The sequence below is a fragment of the Myotis lucifugus genome, unplaced genomic scaffold (assembly GCF_000147115.1).
Source record: "Myotis lucifugus unplaced genomic scaffold, Myoluc2.0 scaffold_143, whole genome shotgun sequence".
Lineage (NCBI taxonomy): Eukaryota > Metazoa > Chordata > Mammalia > Chiroptera > Vespertilionidae > Myotis > Myotis lucifugus.
The window spans coordinates 2,050,111-2,070,631 of record NW_005871191.1 but is presented as its reverse complement, the minus strand read 5'-3'; positions in this window follow the sequence as shown (position 1 = coordinate 2,070,631).

Here is a 20,521-nt window from a genome sequence, read left to right as displayed (position 1 = left end):
TGACAAGGATATAAATATTTTTTGTGTCTGTGGGCTCATATAGTATTGGTTTTATGGTTAGCAGCTTATCTGCCTTTGAGATAAATAGACTTTATAATTTTAATTGTGTGTCCAAATAACATTGTGTGGTGAAATGATCTCCCATCAAAATGTCTGAAAGTTTCAATGGGAACACACACACACACACACACACACACACACACACACACAACACCAAAGGGAACATCTGTAATACTATCAACAATAAAGGTAATTTTAAAAAAATGTCTGCAAGTTATTTTCTTGTTCCTGATGGCTAAGGATAAGGATGAGCATTATCTAGAGCAAAGCGGAATATTAACTATTATAGATCTTCTGCTTAGCTGAAGATATGATCTTTAGTTTTTGTTTTTTTACTAAAAGAAATGCAACTGTCCTTCATAACTGGAGTTTTTAGAAGAAACTTAGTCCCTGGCTACCTTCTCTGATTCCTTCACACTGAAATGAACATTTTAAAAGACTAAAAATATTTGACTTGGAGACATGAAATAATCTAGTTGCATTTAATTGAATCCCTGGGGATGTTTTATTTTGGTACAGACAAGAGAAGCCTAGCATCATTTTATACAGACAATAGGATCAGTGTATTTGGTCAAATGCACTGAATTTGGTAAACTGGATTAAGGTTCTTTATCACTGACAAGGGTCTTATTAAATCAGCATAATAGAAGATATCACTAGTTTCCTTTCTTGAATTAATATCTACCCACCACCAGACTTGCAGGATTACATGAAAGTTTTTCTCTCAATTAAAATCTTATTTACAATACACATACACAAACACACACACACACATACACACACACACACCACACACACACACACACACCTTTGGATTTTGGAGGTCTCAAAGATGCTATCACACGTAATCCTCTTAGTTCTCACATGAATCTAATTCCTCTTGCTTATCCAGTTTATTTCCTGTCTCACTTTCAGATTCTTTTCTGTGCTCTTGCAGCATTCAGACAGGGAAAAAAAAAATCTCTTTGGAAAAATATATCAATTCCTATATTATGGCAGGGATAAACACTCATCAGGTTATCACACACAGTAGCAAGACATCCTAGGGAACTAGATAGAGTTCAAGGAGTTTTCTCATTCCCACCCACTGAGCTCTTCAAACAAATCCTGCATGTTATTTGCAATGCAAGGAATATGCTCATGACTTAGCATGTTTCAACATAGACTCTGGTAAAATTTGCAAGCCATGTTCCCTTGTTTATCCAAGATGATAAGTGGCTTCCCGTTTATTTCTGACTGTCTCTAGTTTTTTTTGTTGTTATTAATCCTCATCCAAGGATATTTTTCTATTGATTTTTAGACAGAGTGGAAGGGAGGGGGAGAGACAGAGAGAGATAAACATCCATTGAAGAGAGACACATCGATTGGTTGCCTCCCATATGCACCAGGGCTGAGGATCAAGCCTGTAACTGAGGTACATGCCCTTGACTGGAATCAAACCTGGGACCCTTCAGTCCTAGGGCTGACACTCCAACCACTGAGCCAAACTGGCTAGGACCTGTCTCTAGTTCTTAAATCCTTTGCTCAACTATTTTAGTTCAGGCAACTAATGTAGGGAAATGGTAACACACTTAGCTTCCCCCAAAGGTCTAGTGGTGACCTTTACTTTTTTATGTTGATGGCTATTTCATGTGTATGATTTTTAAAATCTGGAATGCTCTTGATGAACTCATATTCCCAAACCAATTAAAATTGGCATTCTCCACAATAAGGTCTCTATTAGTAAAATGTTTCTTGTAACAAAAATAATTGATGTTCATTATGCTGACTTAAAGGCTTCTAAAAATCCCCAAGTGCCATCTGAACCTTCAGAAAAATTAAATTAAGTTCAAAAGAGATTCAACTGTCTATTATTTAATGTTTAATCTATTTCTTTATACTATATGATTATACTTTATTAAATTTTATATTTAATTCACTATGATGTTCACTTCTACATCATCCCATATAATGGCAAGAGTACTGAATTGAATTTAGGCTGTGTATGATATAGTCTATATGGTAAAGGGGAACTAATGCTTCTTGAAAACCTGTTATATTTGAAACCCAGGTATTATCTTAAATAAACATTGTAATTTATAAGTTTTAGATTTACAGAAATGTTGTGACTATAGTACAGAAAGTTCCCATATATTTCATATCCAGTTTTTCTTATTAACTTCTTACATTTGTATGGGACATTTGTCACAGTTAATGAACCAATAGCTAGACATTATTTTTTTAAATTTCTTTATTGATTAAGGTATTACATATGTGTCCTTATCAACCCATTACTCCCCCCTCCACTCATTCCCTCACCCCCCTGTTGTCTGTGTCCATTGGTTAGGCTTATATGCATGCATACAAGTCCTTTGGTTGATCTTTCCCCCTTACCCCCACCCTCCTCTATCTTCCCTCTGAGGTTTGACAGTCTGATCAATGTTTCTCTGTGTCTGGATCTGTTTTTGTTCATCAGTTTATGTTGTTCATTATATTCCATAAATGAGTGAGATCATGTGATATTTATCTTTCTCTGACTGGCTTATTTCACTTAGCATAATGCTCTCCAGGTCCATCTATGCTGTTGCAAATGGTAAGAACTCCTTCTTTTTTACCGCAGCGTAGTATTCCTTTGTGTAGATGTACCACCATTTTTAATTCACTCAAATGCTGATGGGCACTTAGGCTGTTTCCAAATCTTAGCTATGGTAAATTGTGCTGCTAGGAACATAGGGGTGCATATATCCTTTCTGATTGGTGTTTCTAGTTTCTTGGGATATATTCCTAGAAGTGGGATCACTGGGTTAAATGGGAGTTTCATTTTTAGTTTTTTGAGGGAACTCCATACTGTTCTCCACAGTGGCTGCACCAGTCTGCATTCCCATAAGCAGTGCATGAGGGTTCCTTTTTCTCTGCATCCTCGCCAGCATTGTCATGTGTTGATTTGTTGATGATAGCCATTCTGACAGGTGTGAGATGGTACAGCATTATAGTTTTGATTTGCATTGCTCGGATGATTAGTGACTTTTAGCATGTTTTCATATGTCCCTTGGCCTTCCTTATGTCTTCTTTCAAAAAGTATCTATTTAGGACTGTTGCCCATTTTTTGATTGGGTTGTTTATCTTCCTTGTGTTAAGTTGTATGAGTTCCCTGTAAATGTTGGAGATTAAACCCTTATTGGTGATAAGATTGGCAAATATGTTCTCCCATGCAGTGGGCTTTCTTGTTGTTTTGTTGATGGTTTCTTTTGCTGTGAAAAAGCTTTTTGTTTTGATGTAGTCCCATTTGTTTATTTTCTCTTTAGTTTCCATTGCCCTAGGAGCAGTATCAGTGAAGAAATTGCTTCGGCATATGTCTGAGATTTTGCTGCCTGTGGATTCCTCTAGTATTTTTATGGTTTCTTGTCTTATGTTTAAGTCCTTTATCCATTTTGAATTTATTTTTGTGTATGGCGTAAGTTGGTGGTCTAGTTTCATCTTTTTGCACGTATCTGTCCAATTTTCCCAACATCATTTATTGAAGAGACTGTCTTGACTCCATTGTATGTTCATGCCTCCTTTGTCAAATATTAATTGAGCACAGTGGTTTGGGTCTATTTCTGGGTTCTCTATTCTATTCCATTGATCTATATGTCTGTTCTTGTGCCAGTACCAGGCAGTTTTGAGAACAGTGGCTTTCTAATACAGCTTGATATCTGGTATTGAGATCCCACCTACATTATTAATAACTAGAATCCATGGTTTACATTAGGGCTTACCTGCTGTACAGTTCTATGGGTTCTGATAAATGTATAATGCCATGCACCCATTCTTAAAGTATCATACAAATACTTTCACTGCCCTAAAGATTCCTTGTGCTCCACCCCTTCCTCTTTCCCTAACTCCCTATGAACCCTTGGTAGCCACTGATCATTTTATTGTCTTTACTAGAGGCCCGGTGCACGAATTTGTGCACAGGTGGGGTCCCTCAGCATGGCTTGTGGGGATTGGGCCGAAACCATCAGCCCAATGCCACCTGCCGCTCCTGCTCATCATGACCCAGTTGAGCCTGCTGTGGGCTGATTGGGAGAGGCTCATACTGCCACAGTAGTGCTTGCCAGCCATGAGCCCTGCATCTGGTGCCCATCCCAAGGGGGGTGGGGATGGGGCCGGGATGCAATCAGCCCTCCGGGCAGGTGGTGGGATGCCCTTGCAGGCCCAGTATCCGGATCTGTCCCGCTGTGGAGCAGAGCCAGAGTGGCTTATGTGTGTCACCCAAGCTCAGGACCCACCTGGAGGCTGCTTTTATATCATTTCTTCCTTGCAGAACATCTAGGGGAGGGGAAGCGGCCACAGTCCCCAAAGCCGACTTCCAGGAGGCCAGCAGCGCTGTCGGGATCTTGCTAGCAGTGCTGGTCTGTTGGTGCCTGGCCTGTTCTCCAGAGATTGAACCTGCAGGACTACTGAGGGAGTGAGTGGCTGCCACCCATCTGGTGAGCTGCCGAGATGGGTCGGTTAACTGAGCAGCACTCCCACAGAGGGAGTGCACTGACCACCAGGGGGCAACTCCTGCATTGACTGTCTGCCTCCTGGTGGTCAGTGCATGTTATAGTGACCTGTTGACCAGTCATTTGGTCGTTCGGTTGCTTAGGCTTTTATATATATAGATATTTTTTACTTTTCTAGAGTACCACATGGGGGAAATTGTGCAGTATGTAGCCTTTTCAGACTGGCTTCTTTCACTCAGAAATATGCACCTAAGTTTTCTCCATGTCTCTTTGTGGGTTGATAGCTCATTTTTTTTTTAAGCACTACAATTTACCCATTGATCTATTGAAAAACAACTTGGGTGCTTACAAGTCTGTGCAATTATGAATAAAGCTGCTTTAGATATTTTTTCAATGTCCACAAAATAACTTGATGGATTTTGATTGGGATTGTATTGAATCTATAAAAGAAGTTGTGAGTCTTTCTATCCATGCACACAAAGTATCTTTCTATTTATTTAGATTGTTGATTTTTCCATCAGAGTTTTTTACATTTCCTCATATATATCTTGATTATATTTTGTTAGATTTATACTTAAATATTTCATTGGGGGGGGGGGCCTAAAGTAAATGATGCTGCATTTTATAATTTTAAATTCCAATTATTGGTTGCTGTTTTATAGGAAAGTAATGAACATTATATATTAACCTTGTATCTTGCAATCTTATTAGAATCACTTATTAGTTTCAGAAGTTTTTGTTGATTCTTTAGAATTTTCTACATAATCAATCATGTCACTTGAAAAATAAAAGACAATTACAGGTTTTACTTCCCAATTAGTACTCCTTTTCTCGACTTATTGCACTAGAACTTCAAGTATGATGTTGAATAGAAGTGGTGCGATAGTACACCTTTGCCTTTTTCCTGGTCCCTGGTAGAAGGGCAAGCTCCAAGTTTCTTATAACAAACTTTGATATTAGCTAGAGGACATTTATAGAGGTTCTTTATTAAGTTGAGGAAGCTCCCCTGTCTGGTTTGCTGAGTTTTAAGTCACAAATGGGTCTTAAAGTTTATCACATGCTTTTTCTGTCACATGTTAATATGATCAGATGATTTTTCTTCTGTAGCCTATTGATTTAATGAACTATGTTAATTGGCTTTCCAATATTGCACCCGCATTGTATATAGGTTGTGGTGCAGAATTAATTTTATATATGGTTGGATTTGAATTGCTAATATTTTGTTGAGGATGTTTGCATCTATGCTCATGAGAAGTACTAGTCACAAAATTTTTTTAAATGTCTTGCATGGCAGGTCTGCTGGTAACAAATTCCCTCAGTTTTTGTTTGAGAAACTCTATTTAACTTTTGAAAGATAATTTCACTGGTTATAGAATTCTATTTTGGGTATGGTTTCTTTTTCTTTCAATACTTTAACTATTTCACTCCACTCTATTTGCTCATATGGTTTCTGATAAGAAGTCTACTGTGATTTTTATCTTTGTTCCTTTATAGGTAAGATTTTTTTCCCATCTGATTCATTTCTAATTTTTCTATTTTCTTTAGTTTCCTGCAGTTTGAATAATATAAACCTAGGGGTGTGTGTATGTGTGTGTGTGTGTGTGTGTTGCTATTTGTCTTGCTTGGTTTCCTCTGAACTTCCTGAATCTGTAGTTTGGTGTCTATCATGCATTTTCTAAAGTTCTCATCCATTAGTACTTCAAATATTTGATCTTCCCTTTGGGAACCTAATGGGGTTCATGGAGGCACAGCCCATGAATGGGGACCATTGTAAGGCTGCAGCCACCAGAAGATTTTCACTCTCAGACCAGTCCATACTAAACCTCCAGCAATTCATCAAAAATACCATTTCAGTATTTCTATGCATTTATGGCCCCACTGGATTCTGCTCCAGATAGGCCAATCTCATCTATGTCTCTCAGGAAGTACCCGTGTCTCTAGATTTTGGGATGAAGGTTTGTTAGCAACCTCAATTATCCAATGGGTCCAAGAAAAGTAATTGATTTTCAGTTTGCCCAACTTTTTCTTGTTGCAAGAAAAAGAACTTGCAAATTCTTTACATCAGAATTAAAACTGAACAACAGCATTTTTTAAATATACTTTTTCATTTAAGCTTTACATTAGTACTAAAATATTGGGAAGTACTTTGATAGACACCATCCAATTAGTTATACAGAAAAGTAGCCAGGGTTTAAATTGAGGCCATCGGAATCCAAAGTCTTCTGTCATCTCATTACCATGTGCTGCTTTTGCATATTTCATGCACTGCTCCTTGTGATTACCAATGGTGGATCATGAAGCATTGGTATGAATTCAGAAGGCAGTGGCTTAACTGGGAACCTGAGACCTGCAATTATTTTTGAGTTGAAAATAATTTGATACAGTAAATACTATTCAAGGAAAGGTCAACTCATTTCCCCACTGTACTTAGTGATGGATATTACAGTTCAATGGCTTTCAGATGGGGAGTTTGTAATGTGGTCATCGACCTTGTGCATCGGCACCTATATTATAAAGGAGTGAATTTACTCTATAACTGAAAACTCACAAACATTGCAATAGGTCAACACCATATATTGCACATGTATTCAAAGGCCAACAAAAGCAAATGATATTGTATTTCAGGCCTAGAGAAGGAGGGCAAAATAGCAACCAAAATGAAATACTGATTTTCCAGGTAATATTTTGAAACATTCCATTAGTCCCCATAGGCACAAAAACTTACACTACTATTATAATTTATAATCACCAATTTTAGGGATCTTATTATTATAAGTCTCATAATAGAAGCAAAATACATATTATCATCCACACTTTGCAAATAAGGAAAGTAGACAGGTTAAGTAATTTGCCTGAGTCATAGACTAAGTGTCTGAGTCCCAAGAATTGACCTCGGGTTCATTATTAACAAAGTCAATTTTCCCTCTACAAAACCAAGCTATAGAAAATTTGATTTGTATTTGTTTTATTTGGTAGAACTGCACAAGTGGAATTTAGGGGAGAGGGAAGAAGGTGGCTAACACTGATAAAGCAATGACCTATATGCCTTATAACTCCTTTCACTGGCACTCTTCAGCTAGATTTTCTCTGAGGATGTTGTGTAGGCAATGAAAAAAGTCAGCTTCTAGCTTTGGTAAAAATAAATGCATAGATACCCTGCAGCAAAGACCACCCATTGTTATTCAGGAGTACCCTGGGAGTATACTATTGTTATTTGTCAGAATGAATATTATATTTCCTCATGCATATGTGGTCTTGCAAAAAAAAGTGTTTTTTAGTCAGTTTGAGAAATTCTTTTTATTTACATTTACATTTGTATACTCCTTTGCATGATCATTGCTGAGTCAATGCTGATTTCTAATGTCTGATTGCATACATTTTGGTTTATATTAAAAAGTTGTCCCATACAAATTAATAGAATTGATCATGTAGGCCAATGGTAAAAACAGTTTTACTAGTCCTATTTTAATATGTATAATTCCATGACTTTAAATATAATTATTGTTATTTTGTAATAATAATAATTGTTATTATGTAATTTCTATTAAGTCATGAGAATTCTAATCCCTAGTATAACTTGCAAAGGAGATCTAAGGCAGGAAGATATAACTGTCTGCACAATTTCATGTTTAGTGTCATTGGGAAGTTACCTGCCTAAAAGTATCCTTTACTAGCCTGTTTAAGTATGAGTTTTCTAACATTAAAGGTCAACCCTTTGATCCATCAAGAATTTACTATCAGAATATTTAAGAATTATTTTGTATTTAGTGAGAGCCTACTCTATTGAAGTATTTTAATTAGTGCAAAGGAGTGGGGATTATAAAGACATAGAGATAAGACATGGAAATAAATACATTATTAGGCATCATGTGATTAAACTCTTTAATCTAAGTTGTTTTTTATTTAAACAAAACCATTTAGACATTTCTCTGAGAAATATTACTTTAAGTTTAGGAGTCACTGACAACATAATTTGTAAATTCAATTTGCCTCTAAGAAGACTGCCTTGTAATAACTAGAAAAAGATACTAAGATATCTGTCATGATACGGATATGACCTAAGGGCTATTTATCCATAAGAAAAGGAGAAAATTCTATTTGAGAAGACTAGGCTCAAATGGTTTCTGAAGAAAGTGGGATTTCAGCTGAGCTTTGTGAGAAGACAATGGAGAACAGTCAAAGCTGTGTTTAAATGGAGTAAGAACGCATGGGCTTCGGTTTAGTCCTACCGCACTTGAACAGGTCACTTAGCTGCTCTGAGGCTTAATTCTTATTTATATAGAGGGGGAGTTAAGGTAAACTGGTACTAAAAATAGGTACATAGTTGCTACCACTGCCCCTTATGTTTTCGTGACAGATATCACTAATCAAGCCTGCCACTCTTTACAGATAAGCCTAGAGAAAGCCTCCAAATCCTTTCAAAAATAGCAGGTGGAGAGAAATAATCTTATGGAATTGACAAAAAAATTGCTAGAGATAAAAAGTAAACTTAGCAAAGCTGTGGGATACAAATACAAAATCAGTTGTATTTATATGTCCTGACAATTAAACATTACAGTGTGAAATTAAAAATGCAATAGGTTACCTCAGCATAATCCTATAAACTCTACATCCTAGTCCATGCTCAGTACAATCAGTCTTTAATTTTAACCATTCTAGCAGATGCATATCAATTCTTATTTTATTTACCTAAAAATGAATTATGTTTACTACTTTTTATGTGCTCAGAATATTTTTTATGTTCAGACCTTTTAGTGTATTTTAATGGGTTTTTATATTATTGGGTTTGAGAATTCTTTTGTATATTTTTGATAGAAGTCTTTTCTCAGATGTATGACTTGCAAGTGCTTTCTCCCAAAACGTGGTTGTACTCTCATTTTCTTAACACTGTTTTTAGAAGATCAAAAGTTATTAATTTTGGAGTGAGTCAAATTTAGCAAATTTCTTTATATGTCATACTTTTGGTGTTATATCTAAGAAAAAAATGTTTAAGTCAATATCACAAAGATTTTCTCCTATGTGTTCTTCTAGAAGTATTAGTTTTAGGTTCTTTATTAGTCTTTTGTTAATTTTTGCATGTGGTGTGAGGTAGGGAATGTCATCTTTTCCAGTAGAGTTTGTTAAAAATATTATATTTCCCACAGAATGACTTTTGCAACTTTACCAAAACCCAATCGACCTATATGTGTTTTTCTGAACTTCATTGTATTTCATTGAAATCCATTCGATTTGTTCTTCTCTTTCAAAGTAGTCTATTTTACATCCTTTGTATTTCCATTTGAATTTTATAATCAGCTCATCAATTTCTGCAAAAGCACCTACTTAGGTTTTTATTGAGATTGCATTGAATCTATAAATCAATTAGGGCAAATTCGGCATCTTAACAATATTGAGTCTATCTATCTACGAACAAAGTATATCTATTATGTTACTTGAGTAATTTAATTTCTCTCCAAAATTTTGCAGTTTTCAGTATACATGTTATGCACATCTTTTATTAGATTTATCCTAAGTCTTTCACATTTTTGGTGCTATTATAAATTATTAGCATCATATATATATAAATATATATTATATGACACTTAAATTTCATTTTCCAAATGTTCTTTGCTAGTATCTATACTAATAAATGGGTAATATGCTAATTAGACCGGATATCTTCTGGAAATCCTTCCAGATGTCTTTCCAGACAAAGCTATGGTGACGGGAGCTGAGGCAGAGGTAGTTAGGGACAATCAGGCCAGCAGGGGAGGGCAGTTGGGAGTGATCAGGCCAGCAGGGGAGGGCAGTTGGGGGCAATTGGGCTGGCAGTCAGGTGAGCAGTTAAGAGCCAGCGGTCCCGGATTCCAAGAGGGATGTCCGACTGCTGGTTTAGGCCCAATCCTGTCAGTCAGACATCCCCTGAGGGGTCCTGGATTGGAGAGGGTGCAGGCCTCTAGTATATATATATATATCATCATCATAAATTTCATGCACCAGGCCTCTAGTATATATATATCATTATATATGTAATCATTATATAAAATCATTGTATATATTTACTTTTTGTTTGCTTTTGTAGATTAAGTCAATTTCCTCTGTAAGTGATCATATCATCTGCAAATAAAGACAGTTTTCTCCTTCTTTCCTAATCAAGTGTCTGTGTGTTTTTTTCTTACCTGACTATGCTGACTAGAACCTCCAGTACATGCTAACTAAAGTGCTAAGAGTAGACTTCCTCCTCTCGTTCCCTATTTATATAAGTTGGCCAAGGGTCTCCTCACTTGCATTGTTCATAGGCCAGCGTGGCTCAGTGATTGAGCATCAACCCATGAATGAAGAGATCACCAGATAGATTCCCTGTCATGGCATATGCCTGGGTTGCTGGCTCTATCTTCAGTGTGGGGCATGCAGGAGGCAGCCAATCATTGATTCTCTCTCTCATCATTGATGTTTTCTCTCTCTCTCTCTCTCTCTCTCTCTCTCTCTCTCTCTCTCCCTCCCTCCCCCTTCTCCCCTCCCTCCCTCTCTCCCTCTTCCACTCTGAAATCAATAACAGAAATATATTAAAATTTTAAAAATTATGCCATGTTCCTTATCTTTAGTTCCTTTTCACATCATGTCTTGGCTCACTCAATACAATGGGCTCTCCCTGTACTGCCACCTGTAAACTATCTACAGGCATTGAGCTAAGGAAATAATAGAGTTCCCCTCATTTGTTTCATATACATCAGGGATCACTGTCCTTTTTCATCTAATGTCCAGTAACATGGGAGCAATTTTTTTCATATATATTGGGTCCAGATTTTAAGTAGTTTTAAGTAGGAGGGTAAGTTTAGTCCCTGTTACTTGGCCAGTAGTGGAAGTTTATTACATTATTAATTACTGCTGTATTAAATGACTGCCTAAAACAAAGGGTCTTATTAAGAGAAAGTCAAGCCTTGACTATTAAAGGAAGAGGAGAATATTCCAGACAGAGGGAAGGCCCCAGAGTGGGAATGACCTTCTGCATTTAGAGAATACCCAAAAGCTAGTGTTGCTGAAACAGAATGAATGAGGGGAGAGAGTAGTTGTGAATAATTTTTTAAAGAGGAAAGAAAGAGCCAGATGATATAGGACGCTAAGAACTTTAAATCATTTTCTAATCACTCTGCCATATTATGGTTCTGATCAGAGGAATGATCTGACTGCATATCCATTTTTAAAAGAGCACCTTAAGCATTGTTGGGGAAATTGACTCTAGGAAACAGGAGTAGAAATAAGGATGAGATTTAGGAATTGTAATAATCCAAGTAAGAAATATGGTAGATTTTATTAGTGTTAGCAGTGGAAAGTGATGAGTAGTGGTCAGATTTACAACATATTTTAATGATAAAGACTACAAGAATATTTTAAGAACTGCAAACCAGGTATAAGGAAAATAGGTAAAGCAAAGCAACTCTTGGGTTTGGGGCTGGAGCAGCAGTATCATTTATTCAAATAAAGTTGAAGGGAGAAAACACTTTAAAAGGTGGATCAAATGAAGAATTTAATTCTGGGCATGCTCAGTTTGAAATGACTGACATCCAGGTGAAAATTCAATTAGCCTCTTAGAATCTAAGGGTAATCTTCTGCAAATTAATGTTCTATAGTAGCAGCGAAAACTCTTTTCATTCAACAAGCTGTTTCTGATTTTCTCTTCCCTCCACTATTAACCATGTCTCCTCAGAAGCACACACTGAGATTGTCTCAGGTTACAACCCTCCACCATATTTCTTTACGTTGTTCGTTGTGTAGTACTCTGACCTTTTACTCTGTTGGAAAAGTCCCATATTGTTCATATCACCCCCTTGAAAAAAGAAACTTTTGGGAAGGACTCCATAGTCAGCATCATTCTTTTCAGATAATAAAATTGTATAACCACTTCCACCAAAGCCCCAAGGTCTGAAATGAGACTCATAAGAAAGAAATCTTGATTTCCTTAAGGAAATCTATTGGAACCTGAAAACCAATCAGCATCTCCTTAGTGTCAGGTACATGGATTTCACCACATTATTTGGCCCTTATTCCTATGTAACTCTGAAACTGTGTAAAGTTTCTATTCATCGCAATAAAATTGAGCAATTCAAGGGTGGATTTCTGCCTTATTACCTTTTCCTGCTGTGCTAGATACTTGAAAAATTGCAAGTAAGAGTTTAGTAATTAGGAAATACAAGAGAAGATTCCACAGTACAATATGAGAGAAGACTTTGTTACTGCCCTGGGCTAATGACAGATTTAATAGTCAAATATTAATAACAGCAATAATAATCATTACATTCTACATTGTGGAACTGTTTGCATTTCTAATACAGCCACATCAATCATCACATTCTATCATTCTAAAACAGATGGTCTCATTCACTGGATATTTTCACCTTAAATTCCCTTAATAAATTTCACTTAAATTTTATTTAGGATAAAAATGTCCTAAAATAGCAATGACCACTGCATATCGCTTGATGCATTTAAAGTGAGAATAAAGGAAATGTTCACCTCAAAGTAGTGCAACGTGACAAATCTGAGGCCAACTTCAGATCAGAGATGATAATTCCAGGCTAGGTCTAAGTAAATTGTTAAAGAGTTAAAAAATACTTGTCATAAGTCGAATTAGATTGATATAATTTGGTGATGTGATGTGGGCATCCAGATGGTTCATGAAAATACTTTGCTATATTTATGTGGCCAGCATTACACAGCATAGAGTTAGTTTATTAGATGAAATGTCAGCCTTCCAAACTTGAACATTTCCCCCTGATTATATTTTTTCCACATCTGTACCCATTCATCATTATCATTTTTAGTCTCACAGTTCAATTGATGCTTGCGTAGAGAGTATGGGTGGCTTTGGTTCTTTATCCCATTGTGTATTTGTGGTGGGTGGGGTTGGGAGACTAATGATTCAATTTATCAGCCTGTTGGGATCAAAGGAGCTCATGTCTCTATTAGACTGATTAAAGAACCTTCTTCTTGTTCTACAGTTGAACTAAGCATACTTACACACACACACACACACACACACACACACACACACACAGAAATGATAAGGTCAAATAGAAGGATTTTTTTAATGCTGCTTCTCATTCCCCACAGAGGCATAGTTTAACATCGTTCACCCCAAAGAAAGTAAAGCATTAACAGTTTCTCATACTCCAGGATACCAAAAGGGCCTTATGTGATGCTGTTAACAAAGGTACATTCTCCAGGAAGCCAATGCCCATGGACCAGGTGGATTTATGTGTTTTACCCACCTGGACTTTACTAACCTTTGAAAGATGCCACAAGATTATCGTGTTTCTAACCATGATTTTTGGTGGCCATACTCTACGTACTCTGATTTCCTACTTTATATACCTTTATCTACCTTTGGGTCTAGACTAGACTTAGTCCTTCTTAACTCTGCTCCATCCTGCTCTGAGTATAAATTGTGCTATTCCAGTAGAGAAAAAAACTGAAATATGGCATTTGATGGATTTTTTATTAACTCCCAACAGTCATTATACCCCTGCCAGTAGTTGGTCTATGCAGGAGGATGTTGATATGATATATTTCTGACCAATGAAGCTTCATAAATAACTCTCACTGAAATGGGAGTTAATTTGGGAAAAGTCTCCCTCATTCCCAGAGAGAGCTACAGAAAGAGGCTGTCCCACTCTTTACCTGGATGTGGCCCTCATTGAATGTAACTCTACCAGTGCTGTAGCCATTGAGGAAGAAACCTTCCAAAGATGGAAGAATAAAAACATAGAAAAGCATAGGGTTTTAATGATCCTATTGATCCACTGATAATTTTGGAGCTCACACTATCTCTGGCATTTCAATTATATGAGGTTATACATTTCTTTATTGTTCTCCTGTATTTTGAAAGAGGATTTTTATTGGTGAGGATAGAAGAATCCTAATTAATACAAAATATTAAGATTTTCAATTAGAGGCCCTGGCTACCAGGGATCCTTTTATGATGAAGTCCAGGGTTTCTAACAGATGCTTTAATAGGAAAGCATTAGTGGGAACAGTAGGTTTCCCTTTTCCCCATGTATGAAATGTTAGAATTTCTAAAATTAATTCCTTATATGCCTGGGCTCCTGTGTATCTATAGTTATATTCTTCTGAAAGTGAAAGTCTGAATATTTCTATTTGAATGAAGGAAGCACTAATCAAATGGAACCTTTATCACACATGCCTGATCCTACTTGTCTGGTGTGAATACCAGTCAGAAGAAATAAAGTCATGACATTTTATTAATAAATTATGTCTCTAAAAGTTGTTGACTAAACTGAAGAATGGCTTTGCAAAAGCGAATTTAGATCAATACCTTGGTGTCTAACACTTTCCTGATGCAGTCTCTCTTGTATCTGTCTGTGCTTGTTAGACCTCAAGGGAATGCTGCTGAAAACCTACTTACCAAAATAGAAATTAGGACATTCCAATCATCCTAGGGATAGAAATGCAAAAGAGGCAATAGTTGGAGGTTGGAAGATTTGGTAGCCTATTTTCTTATTTTAGTTTTTAACTAACAGATTAGTTGGGTATTTTCTTTTTAATGGATAAGATTATTGATAAAAATATAATCATGCCTTCTTATAGAATAGTTTATTACATTGATTAATAGAGATTTTAATATCCTCTATACTGTATTTACAATGTGACTCCTCTATTAATTAGTGCTATTATATGCTACACCATAAGCTATATATCTTGAGATGTATATGGTACATGGTGAGGTGGTATATCATATATCACATATGGTACATTGTTAGAATGAGAACTCTAAGTTATCATTATTTTCTATGTGATATGGGGTAAGCCAGCTTCTGTAAATCTCATTTCCCTTATCTCTAAAGAAATGACGATATTGGACCCATTTACTTATTGTAGCTGTTACAAGGGTCCTGAATAGTACTGTAAGAATATAAACACTTTGTCAGTTATGTGCATAAGAAAGGAGTTGTATCTCTAGCACAGTGCCTATTTTACTGGGACACAAGAAGCTTATTGCTTAATACATAAACTGAATAGGCTATTTTATAAAATAGAGCACTGTACATGAAATAAGCAAAATACAGTAATCAAGTGACCCAGAGGAGGGGGTGATCAACTGAGTCTGAGGGAATGAAGGAGAATCCATCAAGGATTTAATATTTGAGAGGACCTAGTACCTGAGCTGGATTTGGAAGACTCCTTTCACAGAGTTAACCTTTTCCTCATTGAAAATAAAGGATGCCACATGAAGAGAGCATGTTATGTGCAGAGAACCACCAGAAAGTCGGGGTAGCTAAAATCTAACAGTCCTGGGGTTGGGACTTGGGTAGGATTTGAGGGTCAGGTTTAGTGTAGATTCTGATAAAGTGTGAATCTAATGAGGCCAACCCAGAGAGCTCATGGGTGTGCTGATGAGGTACTTGGGCATATGCTGTAGGCCGGGCTCATTATTGGAATGATCCTGAGAGTTTGGAAACTATTAGAATATTTGATGAGGGATGAAGCAGGTGGCAAGACTCAGATACATCTATGCAACTGAGATATCCTCAGGTTACAAAACCACTGATCTGCTGGAAATGAAGCCACTAAAAGAGTTTGAGCAAGAAAATAACATGGTCAGATTTGTATTTTTAAAAAAATCACTCAAGCAGCTGTGTTGGGCAAGGCAGGAGGGAAGTCCAACCTAGGAGATAGAATTCAGGGCATAGCAAAAACCTGGGTGCTAGACAAGAAAAATGAAAGTAGCCAAAAAGCTGGCAGGCAGGGCTGAGGGGGCTGAGGGGGCTGTCGGGGCTGAGGAAGGAGAGAGCAGTGGGAGATGAGGTTAGTGGCGGCCTGGTGGCTAAGAATAAGATTGTGACTTCCCTAGAAAGAGATAGGGAGCACTGGAGGAATTTAAGCAAGACGGTGACATGATCCATTGCTTGGAAATTGATTTTGACCTAATTACGGGCAGTTTTATCAATGAGTGGCACTTTAGCAAAGGGTTCTTGGCTCAAGGGGAATGTTTCCTTAGCAGAGGGGGCCTTGGGCAGAGAGCCGGAGTAGCTGGTGTCTGACATCTTCATCAGAACTCCGGTTTCTAGAGCATGTTAATCAATTCAGATTAATAAAGACAAGGAAAGGTCTGATTTATAGGAAAACATTAAAGAAATCCGAAGGCAAATACCCTAGTGTAAGTAAAAGAAAGGAAGTTCTTGAAGCCAAAAAATCAGCCAGTTTTTCACTCACAGAAAATAAGTAATGCCCTGGGATTACTGAATGTCATCAAACACAGAAAACTCTGCTTTATGTGTCTATAATTGGTTGCAGTAACAATACATTTTGGATTTCTTATAAAAGTCGCAGCTTTTTGTTTTCTTCTATTTCATCCTCTCCCGATAATATGTTTTTATTGAACGAGAGAGAAAGAGAGAGAGAGAGAGAGAGAGAGAGAGAGAGAGAGAGAGACCTGGATGTGGGAGAGAAAGAACAATCTGTAGCCTCCTGTATGCACCCTGACCTGGGATCAAAACTACAACTTAGGTAATTGCCCTGACTGGGGATTGAGCCCATAACCTTTTGGTGCACAGGACTATTCTCCAGCTAACTGAGCCACCCAGCTGGGGCTAAAAGTCCCATTTTTAAGTATTCAACATTATGGCCACATGCCCATCTCTGAGTCCTTGTTTTGGGGGATATGTAGTTAATCCCTACTCTGTTCTCAGTTTCATTTGACCTTGTGTAAATCATTTACATTCTGAGTTTATTAGAGTGAACAGAATTGGATTTTTAATTAGACAGATCTGTATTTTTGTCCCAAATTCTTGCTCTTGACATTTGAACATGTTTCTTAAACTCTTGGAACCCTAGGTTCCAATTCTAACATCTATTTATAAGGTCATTATGAGGTTCAAAGAAGCTAAGTTACATAATATACCAGAATAGTTCCAAACACATAATAGGTCCTGTGTAAAAGCAAGTTGCCTTTTTCCAACTGCCTTTCCTCATGGTGAAGATGGGAGAGATAAGGGAGAAGAACAGAAGTGGCCGGCATGCAGCCCCTGAACTGGAATTTTCATTTCCTGCCTTCATAACAAACATCCTAACTGGTCATAGCCTTAGTTTTGAAACAAGGAGAAGCCTCAAAATCCTTCCTAACACATAACCTTGAGCTGCTTCTACCAGCTGCGTGGATGTGACATTTGAGATGAAGCCTATTTGCTATTCTTGGATTATCTCTAAGGTTGCAGCAGAGACAATCTGAGTCCATAACAAATAGAGGCTAATTTCCAAAATCATACAACTGAGTGGAAGACAAATTTTTCAAGGCTAAGAAGATACTGGTTATAAGATATAGCATGGATTAGCCTACCGCTGGACCATTTGGGGAAACCTGGAGAGTGGAGATGAGATTGGAATTGGTTTCTGTGACAGGCAGATTTATGACCTGACAAAGTCGTCTATGTTCTAACTCCTGGAATCTGTGAATATATCACCTTATATGACAAAATGTATTTTTCAGCTGTGATTAAGGATATGGAAATGAGAAAATTATTTTGGATTATTTGATATAATTATCCTGGATTATCTGTGAGGCCCTGCTCAGACCTTGATTTTAGCCTGTAATGCCCATTATTGGACTACTGATTACTAGATCTGTAAAATAATAAGTTTGTGTTGTTGTAAACCACCATGTTTATGGTTGCAGCAGCAATAGGAAACTAATACAGTCCTTGAGAGAAGGGTTTGAATAGACAATAAAGAGAGACAATTTGGGTGAGTGATAGGTAATGAACAGAGACTTAAATGTGAGAACAAGCAAAGTAACCTTATTCACGGTGGGGAAGTATGGATCCTGACCCATTTGAAAAGGTGGGAAAGGCTGATGACAAGAAGGAACACTACTCAGCCATAAGAAAAAATGAAATACTGCCATTTGCGACAACATGGATGGACCTTGAAAAAATCATGCTAAACGAAATAAGTTGGATAGAAAAAGTTAAAAACCATATGATTTCACTCATATGTGAGATAGAAACTGAAAGCAACAAATGAACAAACAAGAAAAAACAACTCATAGACATAGAAAACAGTATGGTGGTTACCAAAAGGAAGGAAGGGTAGGTAGGAAGGTACAAACAGGTAAGGGGGTCAATATATGGTGACAGAAGATGATTTGACTTTGGGCACACAATGCAATATACACATGATGCATCAAATAATTGTACACTTGAACCTATATAATCTTATTAACCATTGTCACCCAAATACATTTAATTAAAAAATAAAAATAATAAAAAATTAAAAGCAAATTGCAGGAGAGAAAAAGAAGAAGGAACACAGCACAGGAGTTAAGCCTTTGGACTGGTCTGACAGCCTGAGTTTCAATCCTACCCCAATAAGAACAGCTCCCTGGCCTAGTAACTCAGTTTGTTCTGATACACCAAGGTTGCAGGTTTGATCCCCAGTCAGGGCACATATAAGAATCAATCAATGAATACATATATAAATGGATAAATGGAACAACAAATCCACGTTTCTCTCTCCCTTTCTCTTTAAAATCAATCAATAAATAAAATAAAAATAACAATATTATATACAGAAGTTCCTGGAATAATATTGTTTCATTATAACACTGATGAGATGGGTAGAAACTTAACTCTTATTTACACCAATTGGTTTATGGTAAAATTGATTTTATTATTAGTCATTTCACTTAAGGTCATAGAACCTATTGATGATGTTCTATGTAAAGACTTATTGTATTTCATGAGGTTAAATGAGAGAGGAGATGTATATTGTCTAGTACTGAGTAAGTCCTTCATAATGGAAGCTGTATTTTTATGAATGGAAGATGAAGTTTGATTATACAAAATCTAGTTTACTAGATTATACAAAGCTCTAAATACCAGAATGAGATTAGGAACCTACTTCCTAGACATTGAATGATCATTGGAAGAACTTGAACAGAAAGGAACTTCAAAACATGAAAACACTCCTGTGGTGGATTAATATGGGAAAGGCAAAGGACAGGAAAGTCATCCCCTTAAGGCTGTGTTTGGCAAACTGCAGCTCTCGAGCCGCATGCGGCTCTTTGGCCCCTTGAGTGTGGCGCTTCCTAAGCCTTAGGAGTACCCTAATTAAGTTAATAACAATGTACCTACCTATATAGTTTAAGTTTAAAAAATGTGGCTCTCAAAAGAAATTTCAATCGTTGTACTGTTGATATTTGGCTCTGTTGACTAATGAGTTTGCCCACCACTGCTTAAGGGAGAGTTTGAGAAATAGAGGCTGATCTTCACATTCAATAGAAAACATTAGGCACATTTTGCCCAAGCATCCTGGTTGACTCTAATGGCTTAATACAGGGACACGGTGTTGTCATGGAAACATCACTAGCCGGGGAGTGAGGAGTTTGAGGTTCCTAAAGCTGTTGGTTACTCCTTTGAGCAAGCCCCTACTATATGTGGGTTTGGGTCCCCACTATTGAACTCAACCCTCATGGCTCAGCATTTGCCGAGGCTCTGCTATTTCCAAGTCATATTTCCCCTTGGGCTTATCTTCTCTGTGAACCTGAGGTCAAATGATTAATCTTCAGAAAACTACAAGGATGAAACAGCTCTCCTAAAAGGCAAATTAATTCTAATAGCTATGAATTTCAATGACTATTTAAGCCCTGTACTTACCAAATAATTAGGTCTTTTACAAATATGTGAAGACTAGCTAAAGGACATTAATAAGGAATAAATCAACATGGGAATGTTGTGTTTTGTGTGCAATACATGGTCCTGTCTGTGCTAAGCATCCTGTGCAGCATCTTTTGGTCAGGGTCCTTTACCAAAAATAAGCCAGGGAAAGGGAACAACTTTTTCCCCACACTCTGCTGTTCAACTAGATTTTCATATCCTACTCATGAAAATGGCACACTTATTAGTGCAATAAAATTATTTTCAAAAGGGAGAAAATCTCCAATAAAATTGCCCAAATAACATTGAAAATCAGCAAAGGATAAAAGACTTAGAATAGTATTAGGT